We start from the raw sequence: 12,210 nt of genomic DNA on the forward strand, positions 1-12,210 counted from the left end.
ATGTGATCAGCACTAAACAGAGGAATGTATGCCAGCCGAACATATTTTGGTGTGTACCAAAAGTACTTATTAAATATAAAAGATCTTGCTGTGCTGAAATGATCTAGTGTTCCTATATAAGATGGAAGCAGTTTCACACTTTAAAATTTTGAACATTTTCACTTACAGATAGTTTACTTGACATGTTAGTATGGTTTTAATTTGAAAAAAATAGGTTTTTGGAGGCTTTCATTTAAAAAATTCTAGAAATTTAGATATAAATTCAATGTTGGTGGTCTTTGTTTTGCCTAGCAAATCGTTACTACTGGTTATCATACCCGATACTGAAGACTTTCTAATTGTTTGATACTCACTTGGTAAATGGAGAAAAACAGTCATTTCTGATTACATTGAATGAAAACATCTATGCGTACAGTGAATTTAAAAGATATGCTACAGACCAAACTAAATATAAGTACTTTAATGCATTCTTAAAAGTTTGGTCTTGGTGACACTTTATTAACACAGGCTTTTTAAAATGGGAATTTGAAAAGAACTTTATTTTGTTTACTGCTCAGCCTTTTTCCTGGGAGAGTTTCCCTATATTAATTGCTTCTGTGCTCAGATGCTTCTAATTATTAACCTGCAGGTGTCTCTAATCACTGTGTCTTCCAGCAGAGTTTTGTTTGAGGGCCATTAGCTGTGATGCTTAATTACAACACACTGTACCTAGTTTTGTGTACTGTTTGATCTTTCCAATGGCTTCCCAGACCTCAGAAAATAGTCATTGGCAATCATTTTCTACAATTAACCACAGTGCTCTGTATCTCTCTCTCTGTTATTAAATTGGATTGGAGCGTATAGAATTATCCAAGAGCTAATTCTTAAAACTTGAGACTAAGCTCTAAGACATGCCTAATGATCCTTAGTCTCTAGGATATTCAAACCAAAGAATATAAATTTATTCCTATGTTTTAAAATCTGATATCTGAAGTATGTATAAAAACATGTAGAGTCACTGAATCTTCAAGTGTTCAGGGTTCTTAGAAATACTCTAGTTCTTGCATTTTATTTATTTATTTATTTTAATATCTTTATTGGAGTATAATTGCTTTACACTGGTGTGTTAGTTTCTGCTGTATAACAAAGTGAATCAGCTATATGCATACTTATATCCCCATATCCCCTCCCTCTTGCGTCTCCCTCCCACCCTCCCTATCCCACCCCTCTAGGGAGACACAAAGCACCGAGCTGATCTCCCTGTGCCATGCAGCTGCTTCCCACTAGCTGTCTATTTTACATTTGGTAGTGTATATATGTCAATGCTACTCTCTCACTTCATCCCAGCTTAATTCTTGCATTTTAAAATGAGAAAAGCATAGTTGCAATAGACTTCTGCCTAAAAGAGACTTTTCTGTTTCTGAGCCTCATCTGCTACATGTTTGACCACTTACTTCCCATGTGCCACTTTCAGAAATTTCAGGAATATGTCAAATTGGAATAATGTCAATATTAGAAATATCCTGCTGCAAAATTATTCTAGAACTACAGACTATGTATCTACCATTTCAAATCAGAATAAATTACATGTTGAATAAAAATCAACATGCAAATAAAGATGTTCATAGGTCAATAGTTTGCTCCTACTCAGAGTGCTTATTTGGATCTCTGAATATGTCTTTTGACCCAGACGTGGCATCTAAATGGGGCACTATGATTATGGCCCTGAATACGGCAGAAAGCATGGAGGCGAGGCCTGATGTGTGATCAAACATAACTCTGTCTGCTGGTTTTCATGCCCACCCTTGTAATTACTATTTGGTTTGACTTAGCAGGATTACCAGGGCATTTGTTGTGTGGCAGGTTGGTTTTCTTCGTGGGCAATATTTATTTTGTTTTGTTTTTGATTTGTTGGTTGTAGGTTTGGGTTTTGTTATTGCTGTTGCTGTTAGTTAGAAACGCTTCTAAAAATAAGCAGAGTAAGTCACAAAGAGAAAGACAAATACCATATGATATCATTTATATGTGGAATCTAAAATACAATACAAATGAACCTATCTACGAAACAGAAACAAACTCACAGACATAGAGAACAGACTTGTGGTTGCCAAGGGGGAAGGAGAGTGGGGAGGGAAAGACTGGAAGCTTGGGATTAGCAGATGCAAACTGGTATATATAGGATGTATATAAACAACAAGGTCCTACTGTATAGCACAGGAAACTATATTCAGTATCCTGTGATAAACCATAATGGAAAAGAATATGAAAAAGAATATACATATATATGTATAACTAAGTCACTTTGCTGTACAACAGTAACTAACACAACATTGTAAATCAACTATACGTCGATAAAATTTTAAAAATAATCATGGAATTAACAATACAAATTCTTGTAGAGGTGAAATACGTGGGCTGGTAGTCTATCACATTCAAAATCAGAATTATCATAACCTATGAGGTTACATAGCTTCATTTTTCTGCCTGGATTTTACCTCCAGATACAAAGTTAATCTTCAGTACATTTGAAAATACAATATCATCACTCCTCCCTCACAAATAACTCACTTTTCCCTCCACAACACCACCCTCACCTTTGCTGCTGCCAGCCACCCTATATTTCAAACAGAGTATCAAAATAGCTTTTAAAAACATTTTGCATTTGTTTTCCTTGAAAATAGCATTCATATTTTTAGCACTTTCAGCATCTGTTACCTATAACATGCTAAGCAAAAAATACCTTCAAGTAACAAAAAATAAAATTAGGAAAAATAATTCTGATATAAATTTTAAAATAAGGTATGATTATATGATTTTCAAAACTTATTAAGACCTTTCTGGGAAAATAAGTTACTTGTATTAATTGATTCACAATTATTTACTGCATTTATTAATTGTTAAATTTTTCTGCCATCTATGAATTTGAAGGAAATTTATTCTTTCTATGCTAGGAAACTAAAGTTGTATTACACTGGAAACTCAACTCTTGCATAGAAGCTCTAGGCTACTCTGCCAATGAAGGAGAATTTTGATGATGAATGACTCTTAAACATGATACTTCAAACAGGGTTGGGTTCACAGTCTTAATTGGTTTCCAATATCAACTTGTTTTGTCCATGTTAGGGAAACTCATATCTGTAAAAGGATATTAACCTGGAGTTCTGCCTACAGGAAGGAGAATGGCCTCTTTTGTTTACATAATCCCAATCAAAAATATTATCATCACCCATTAGATTACTTATTTTAGGGTTGCTCTAAATTTTATAAAGCCTTTATCAGCCATATTATAATGAGTTCAAAGGAAACAATTCAGTCTTCCTGAAATAATTGCCTAGAATCATGAAAGATCACATGTGTAATTTATCGTATGTATAATTTACTCCATAATACATATAAATATAAATGGCTGAATTAAAATCATCATTGAAAATTTCTTGTATATTTTTAAATTTATTGTGTAAGTCTACAATGCCAAATTCATTACTTCATTGGCTTGCAAGAGGGAAAATATTATAAGTATGTAAGAAATCTTAAAATATTATTGAAACATATTTCTAATCACTTTACACCACTATCATGTTCACATTTTGTGATTTATATAAATGATCCTAAACTTTGTAGTCATTAGCAAAGCCCTCTAATATGCTAGGAAAACAATCTACAGACCTGTTATCTCAGTTCTTTATTCTAATCTTCCTGAATAATGAGGTGACTTCAGTATATTAATAGTATCATTTTCTGGTTTTTATCCTGAACAGAGGCATATGATAGAAACCATTTATCTCAAACCAATTTAGTATCACACTGTAGATGACAGTAAATGGAAGAAGTCTTGTATTCTGATTTATTTCATGCCATATGATCTAAGGTTGCTAACTGTCCATTTACTTTATCTGGTGTCTAATACTAGATTGCCTAATTAAATTCTGGTGTCCAAAGAGGAGCTATTATCAAACCAATGGTTTCCTAAGATTGTTAAAAATATTCAGTGTAGAGTTTGTGATGGAACTTGTTGTTCAACAATGTTCTCTTTCAAGATTACATTAGAGAGTTCTGCTTAAGAGAGTCTTGGATTTAATTATTCAAGTTGAAGCTATATTCAGGCTATGGGGCAATGCAATGAGAAGAATTCAACTTTAGAGCTAGACACCAGCTGATTTTAAATGATCCGGTATATATTGTCTTTTGTTAACTTTAGCACATCCATAATAATTAATAAACATTTATCAACCCTCTGTATGAGCACAGTAGGGGATTTAATGATGTCTTCTTGCTTAGTATGGCCATAAACAACATTACGAATCATCTAAGTGGCACATATTTTTTAATGATAGATAAAACCTTCTGATTAGGAATTAAGTTTCAATTCATCATTATTCTGTCTTAAGATATAACAATTACAAATACAGAGTAAGTACAAATTATCTCCATTGTCAGTTAATGAAATTTAATCTAATATAATATATTTTAAGAGAATTGTAAGAATTGATAAGATTTTATGTGGAAACATGCAAAATTAAAAGTTCTTTTTTGTTATTGTGTCTTCAAACATTTTTGAGAACCTATTACCAGCTAAACTGTGTTGGACATCAGGGATACAAAGATAAGAGAATCCCTGTTTTCATGGAACTCACTTTCTAGTAGGGTGGATGGCTCTGGGGAGAACCAACCACAATGCTGTTAACGGCTGTAGAGAACTGTAGCAGAGAAGCCTTTCCAGAAGGACAGCTGGTATGTCAAATCAGGATCTACCAAACAGGCCTCCCTTAAGACCATGACCTCTGTTAGCTTCGGTTCTCAGCTTTGTGATCCAGGAACAAGTTGTCTACAACTAAAAGATCAAATCAAGATAATGGAGTTTTACTTAGCAAATTACTAGAAACGTAGAGCTGTTGCAGTTTTTTCATGTTATTATTCGTAATACTTTCCTATTATATTCTATTTTAATCTTTCCTAGTTTTAATTCTAATATCATTGCCTATCTAGGAACACAAAAACATTATATCCAAATGGGAGATGGCTGTAGGGAATGCCTCACTGTCACATCTCCCCAAATAGAAACGATAAATATGATAAACTTCCTGCCAATGGCATAAAGAGGGTGAAATAAAAGCACAGAGAAGAGATAACATCTTTTTGAGAAGGTCTGGGTCAATGGAGTTGAGTCAAACACCTAATTTAATTCTATTAAATAAACAATTGATATAAGTAAACCTGAAACTCAAGAGCAAAACTGATAGAAGAAATGTGTGACTGATTTTAAGGCTTTCTTGAGACTTGGAGCCACACAGAAAATACTGACTAGCCAACACCTTGTGGATTCCATTTGGTTTGTATAAACAAACTATATACATAGATATATGTATGTATTTGTATATATTTAATACTGTTCCTAGTGGGTGATTTTAATAATTTTTATGGGTAATTTTGACTGTATTCATTTTTTTCCTTAAAAAGGGACTTTAAGAACTTAAGCTTTAGTAAGCTTCAATATACAATATCATCTTTAGAGAAAAGGTGACTTTTGAATTGAGTCTGGGGCATTCATGAAATTTTGCTAGCTCAAAAAGGCAAAAGGCCACGTCAGATTGATGAAGTACATTTTTTATCAAACAAATATAAAAAAGATTTGTCTAGAGACTATAGGATTTCAACGGTCAAACTATACAGAAATAAAGCTGGTATGCAAATCACCATAATTTATCAATATTAGAGTTAATAAGTGAGTCAGACCACCATTCCTACTCAAACTATCCCAGGATGTGTATTATCTAAAAATATCAGTGTTCACACACTTGTACATTCACTGTCTATAATTACCCCATCACAAAAATAGAACTCAAATTAGAGGCTGTATGCAAACCACCCTTGAGTGCAAAGGCCAGAGAAGACAGAATAAAGTGGCTGGTACTTGTGAACTATATCAGATACCTCTTAGTGCCATCTTAGAACCTCTTAGCAGGATCTTTCTGAGACCACTGGACACTATATCACTCCAGATACTGTAACTACCTACTTTGCATTGGCCAACATGACTGCATCTTGCTTCATTCCCACATGGTACATTTAGCCTTCCTCCCTGATGCTTTCTTATTGCTTCTGAGACATGAGATATCATGGGACACATTAGAGATGTTTGCATGCAACCTAGCAGTGTGTGTGTTTGGGTCCGGGGAGGGTGTGTTAATAATAGCCATGAAGCAAACCTGTGACAATTGAAATGGAAAATGACAGATGCATTTTTCTCCTTTCTTTACCCCAAGGTAGACTGAGATGTATAGTTCATGCTGCCTCTTAAAAAGGGCAAAATTGTGCTTGATGCAAAGTGTAAGGAGTTGGCAAAGCGCCTCCATGTTTTTGCTCTCCCCCCTTTCCTTTTTCCCTCATTGTGACTTCCTTGGAGGAGCACTTCCTAATATAGGAATACTATAGTATTAGTATAGGAATACTAATACTTGATATGGTATTAGCACACAAGTTTTTGTGTGTCTATGCCCTAAGGGCTAAGAGAATAACCTATTACAAAAAAATTCTTATATAGACCCTGTAGATGATGGATCCTTTTTATTTAAGCACCCAAGGTTTTGTAAAACCAATGACAAATACTTCTTCAAAACTATTTATATTAAGTTTGAAGGGGTAAACTTTTAGCAGACCTCAGCCTTCCATCTCTTTAAAAAAATAGAGATAAAAAAACAAAATTCCTGGTCCCAAACACAATAAAGAATAGTAAGCCCTGTCTCTGAATTTATGGTCTTATATCTGGAGCACAGTCCTCTGGCCACTTGAGAAGTATGGAATGTCAATATTTCTTCTTTGCACTTTTATACATGGCATAAGAATGACAGCTGTCTCAAAGAACATCCCCTAAGACTTTTTCTATCCAAATTTCATTTTTTTCATGTCTTTCCAATTCAGCTTCTCTTGGGAAGTCAATACTTTTAACTATGCTCCCTCTCCTTAAAACTCTTACCTTTTGATTTTTGTATACTTCTGAATAGTCTACTGGCATTCCCACTTCCTTTTGTCTCTTAACTTGGATGTATTTAAATACTTACTTATTCAGTTTTTTCTTCCAACACTGATTTCCATCAAAAGCCCAACCAATCATATGGCTCTAATATCCAGAGCTTTCAGCCTGATTGTCCCAATACACTCTCAATAGTCACGTATTATCAATTGCTTGTGCAGCTTAGACATTTCACACTTTGACATTCCTCAGAATTTACTAGCCCATCATCATTTTTATAGTGCATCACCCAAAGTTTTATTTAGCTCCTAAATGTAATATCTTTGTTTTTTATTGCTATTCTCTGTATTTCTTACGAAAGGCGCATTGAATTGTTTCTGGTTACTCAGTTTCCTTCCATTTCTATTCAACCCAATTCTCAACATGTCTTTTAGACACACACCTTCTTTTCCATGATCACTTAAATGACTCTAGTCCAGACCGTCATCACATCAGTGCTGACTATTGAAATGGATTTCTAAACACTATTCCATCTAATCAGTTCATCACACTACTGTTGGACTTAAATGTGGAGTTTGTCATTATTCTGCTTGAGAGATGACAATAGTTCTCCATGTTGCATCCATTTTCTTCTGCCTAACTTTCAGAAGTATAATTAAAACATTTAAGCAGACATTTCAATATTCATTTATTCATTCCTGTATTAATTTGTTCAAAATACATGTGGCAAGTCATGTGCTTGTGGCTAACACAGTTTTTTTCCATAGAGACTCTTAAAATCTCATAGGCGGAAAGGGATGGTAAAAATATAATTGCCCTAATATAGGTTAAATGCTGTCTACCTTAGGTGGATGCTGTAAATATGGGGTTAAGGGAGAAGAGGGTTAGAGAATTAAGACAGCTTCTTAAGGAAAGCTTCATTTCATCAAATACAAAAGGTGAAGAGAAGTTAGCAAGTAAAAGGGAAGTGAGGAATTAGGGAGTGGTACTAACTAAACATTTAGAAGTCAGGAGAGAGCAGGTGAGTTCATAAAACTGAAATGTAATATGGACAAGCCATAAAAAGTGGTAGGTGAGGGTGTGGTGAAAGGTGAGACTAGAGAGGAAGGAAAGTACTAGGCCTGGGCTGTCTGACATGGTGGCCCCCAGCCACATGTGGCTACTTAAATGTAAACTAATTAAAATTAAGTATTTCATTCCTCAGTCACATGTAAGAAGCACATTTGAAATGCTTCATAACCACACGTGGCTTGTAGCGACCATATTGGACAGAGCAGAAATATCATAGGACGTTTTATTGGGCAGTACTCGTCCAGGTCTTGGAAGGTGTACTAAGGTTTTCTTAAGGAGCAACTATCTGTAATGGCTGATGGGTTTTAAGTAGTAGTGTTTCCTTCAAAATTATCTCTTTAAAAAGAAAGGTATGACATTTTATTTTTTAATATGCACTCTTTGAATACTAGTGAGGTTGCTCTGCCTTTGCTTCAGGGAGCATTTTTTTAAGGATTGATGTAGTAAGAAAAGCACTGGACTAGATTTCAGTCTAAAAATTAGCCGTGTGATCCTAGGGAATCACCTGGCTTCGAGGCTTCGAGGCTTTTTCCAGTTTGAAGTAAGTTAGAGAAACAAATATCATATGATATCACATATCTGTGGAATCTAAAAAAATGGTACAAATGACCCTATTTACAAAACAGAAATACAGTCACAGATGTAGAAAACAAACTTATGGTAACCAAGAGGGAAACAGGGGGCGGGAGGGATAAATTGGGAGATTGGGATTGACATATACACACTACTATATATAAAATAGATAACTAATAAGAACCTACTGCATAGCACAGGGAACTCTACTCAATACTCTGTAATGGCCTATATGGGAATAGAATCTAAAAAAGAGTGGATATATGTATATATATATAACTGATACCCTTTGCTATACAGCACAAGCTAACACAACACTGTAAATCAACTTTACTCCAATAAAAATTAATTTAAATAATAAATAAGGGCATTAAGCTGCCACACCCACTTGTTCTTACCACTTGGCAATAATTTAAAATAAAATAAATGAAATTAAAAATGAATTTTTAAAGGGGTTAGAACCTTTTCTCAGAGTAGCCTCAACTGAGCCCAAAGGTGTAATGGAGGTGTCAGAGACAACACAGTGGCACATGGTGTTGGAATGGTGATGGGATGGTCTGAACCCTCTGCTTTCTCCACCCATCTCCACACTTCAGTGAAAGAAGCTTGGGTTATTACATTGAGATTGCTAGTATTGCTGCATTAAGAACTATTCTGCTACTAAAACCAATAAACCCAGTTCTCTCCAAAATCTTTTCTGAGATACTCTGGTTCAAGGAAACCTGGATTCCAGCACCAATATTCCCCTGCAGTCAAATTATGGGTAAACTCAAGTGCACGCTTTCTATCTGGTGCATTTATTTGTCAAACCTCAGGAAGCCGTATTAGGCATATAATCTCAGGCTGAGAGTCTTGTAATACTCCCACTCCAATTACTAACTGTATAAGATGGAACTAGTGAGTAATTTGACGGATAAAGTATTATTTACCTAAGGGTTAGATCAAATCCTGAGTGTTGGAAGTTCTAACAATCAATTATATCTAAAAGTCTATAACTATATATTTATATTCCTCTGACACTAGGGAATTCAAAATATTTTGTTGACTTTACCTACATTCAAATCAAAATAGTATGGTTACTGGATAGTAAGATCCCAAACAAAAGCTTGTAGGTGAATCTAGTTAAGTACTATGATGGTGAACATCAGTAGAACCAGAGTTAACACTGATTTTCTAATATCCTAATCAGAAAATGGGTATGAAAATCTAATTAGGGCTTCCCTGGTGGCGCAGTGGTTGGGAGTCCGCCTGCCGATGCAGGGGGTGCGGGTTCGTGCCCCGGTCCGGGAGGATCCCGCGTGCCGCGGAGCAGCTGGGCCCGTGGGCCGTGGCCGCTGGGCCTGTGCGTCCGGAGCCTGTGCGCCACAGCGGGAGAGGCCACAGCGGTGAGAGGCCCGCGTACCGCAAAAAAAAAAAAAAATCTAATTAAAATAATTATGAATATGAATTAGGTAAAATTTTATAACTTCAACCAAACTAATACATGTACTCCATCAGGATTATAACTGAAGCAATATATGGGAAGAATTGTGTTATCTAGGTTTTGTTTACCAAATGACATGGCAATCTTTACAGTTTATAAATCACCATCTACACATCACTCTAAAAAAATGCCTTTGATTATCTCACACCACTGGAGGACTTTGGCTCTAGTTTTTAATCAGTTCCAGTAAGAGGTAAGGAAGCTGATTTATTGGCTCATTTCTGGTGTGAATGTTCACATGTGTGTCATGTTTAAAATCCTCTAATCTCTGTGGAGCCTCTTTAGTTCAGACTTCCTCCAGAAAATATTATCTGTTGACTAATAACCTTTAACATAAAAGCCAGTTTTTCCTGGATCTTGTAATCCCCTCAAAAGTTGACAGATTGTTTGGTCAGAATTTTGAGAAAGTTCTTCATCATTTTTATTCATTCTTCACACTGTTTATACACTTCAGTGGCTCCTCTGTTGGAGCCAGGCCTGCACAACTTCCTATGAGCTTCTCCAAATCCTAGCTGTGCCCCCAAGGTTTGACGGATGCTAGGTGTTGAGAATCTGATTCGTATTTACAGTGATAGAGAGAAGCCTTTACTGAGCCAAACTGCTGACTGAGATTGGACTGGCTCACTTGTTCCGTGTAGGCACCGTGGCAGGTTTTTTCAGTCTTGGAATTTGGTCTCAAAGTAACTCGTGGGAGAGATATTTGAAATGAGGCATTTTTAAAAAAGATTTGTAGCTTGTTATGGTACAGGATCCTAAAGAAATGGATATCAAAAGATATTTGGGAGAGACCTATGGGGGATATTAACAAAATCATAGACCAAGATAATCAAGGACCACTACAATTAGAAGGTAGCTTTCCTGTAGTAGGAACTACAGGGAGCAAAACGAAAAAAATCACTCTGAAATATGCTGATGAAATACAATGAAAACTTTTAATTTTTTTTTTTTTTTTTTGCGGTACGCGGGCCTCTCACTGTTGTGGCCTCTCCCGTTACGGAGCACAGGCTCCAGACGCGCAGGCTCAGCGGCCATGGCTCACGGGCCTAGCCGCTCCACAGCATGTGGGATCTTCCCGGACCGGGGCACGAACCCGTGTCCCCTGCATCGGCAGGCGGACTCTCAACCACTGCGCCACCAGGGAGGCCCAAACTTTTAATATTTTACAGTCAGCATATTAACACATGGAAATAAAATCAGTAACTCCATTTAATAGTGTTATTGTTATAATAATAACAATTACAATCATGCAATAAATATTTATTGAGTATATATTGTGTGCCAGGCACTGTTCTAGGTACTGGGGAAAAAGAAAATAGATGAAAATCCCTGTCCCCGTGCAGATTACACTTTAGTAGGGAAGACAACAAAAGACACTTGGAAACTATAATGCTACATAGTGGTAATGGAAAAATAATTTTAAAAGGAAAAGGGAAAAGGGAGTGATCAGAGTGAGGGTTTTGGGTTTTGTTTTGTTTTGTTTTTCAGTTTTAGATAGGATGGTCAGGGAGTCTGTCTACGAAAGGATGACATTTGAGGAAGGAGACGAAGGAGCTGAGGTAGCAAACTTAGGGCAGAGTGCTCCAAGCAGAGGGAACAACAGATTCCAGTTCCCTGAGAAAGAAGTGGGAGTGGAGTAGGAGAAGAGAAGGAACAAGGGACTGAATAAAAAAAGGGCCATTTAGGCCACTGTAAGGGCTTTGCTTTTACTCTGCCTACAATAGCAAGTCATTTAAGGATGCTGAGTCAAAGATTATCATCATCTGAATTACTATTTGACAGGATCACTCTGCGTTGGGAACCGAAGGAGCTGAAGGAAGCAACAGAGAGACCAGTCAGGAAGATATTGTAAGAAACCATGAGAAATATGATGGTGGGTTACTGAACTATTAACACATGCTAGACATTGCACCAAGAAAGTTATACACATCTCAATTCTAACTACAGTCTAATAAAGATAGATATTATTGCCAGCCTTTTTTTTAAGCATATTGAGGCTCAGAAGAATGAAATCAACAAACATGCTTAGTACAGTGTACAGTCAGGATCTGAAGCCAGTGTTTTCTGTTTCCAGAGTCTACAGGATTCAGCACTACACTTTATTACCTAACATCAGGTGAAAACCACTATTACACTA

General features: G+C 36.1%; 1 protein-coding gene across 1 annotated transcript in view; it reads left to right on the forward strand.

Annotated features, from left to right (window-relative positions):
* ROBO2 (roundabout guidance receptor 2) overlaps positions 1–12,210 on the forward strand; it is a 1,637,092-nt gene that overhangs the window by 910,585 nt on the left and 714,297 nt on the right. The gene's annotated exons all lie outside the window — the stretch shown is intronic.

Source organism: Aethalodelphis obliquidens, unplaced genomic scaffold (genome assembly GCF_003676395.1).
Source record: "Aethalodelphis obliquidens isolate GAN/ISIS:26980383/991018 unplaced genomic scaffold, ASM367639v1 scaffold1, whole genome shotgun sequence".
In the NCBI taxonomy this organism is placed as follows: domain Eukaryota; kingdom Metazoa; phylum Chordata; class Mammalia; order Artiodactyla; family Delphinidae; genus Aethalodelphis; species Aethalodelphis obliquidens.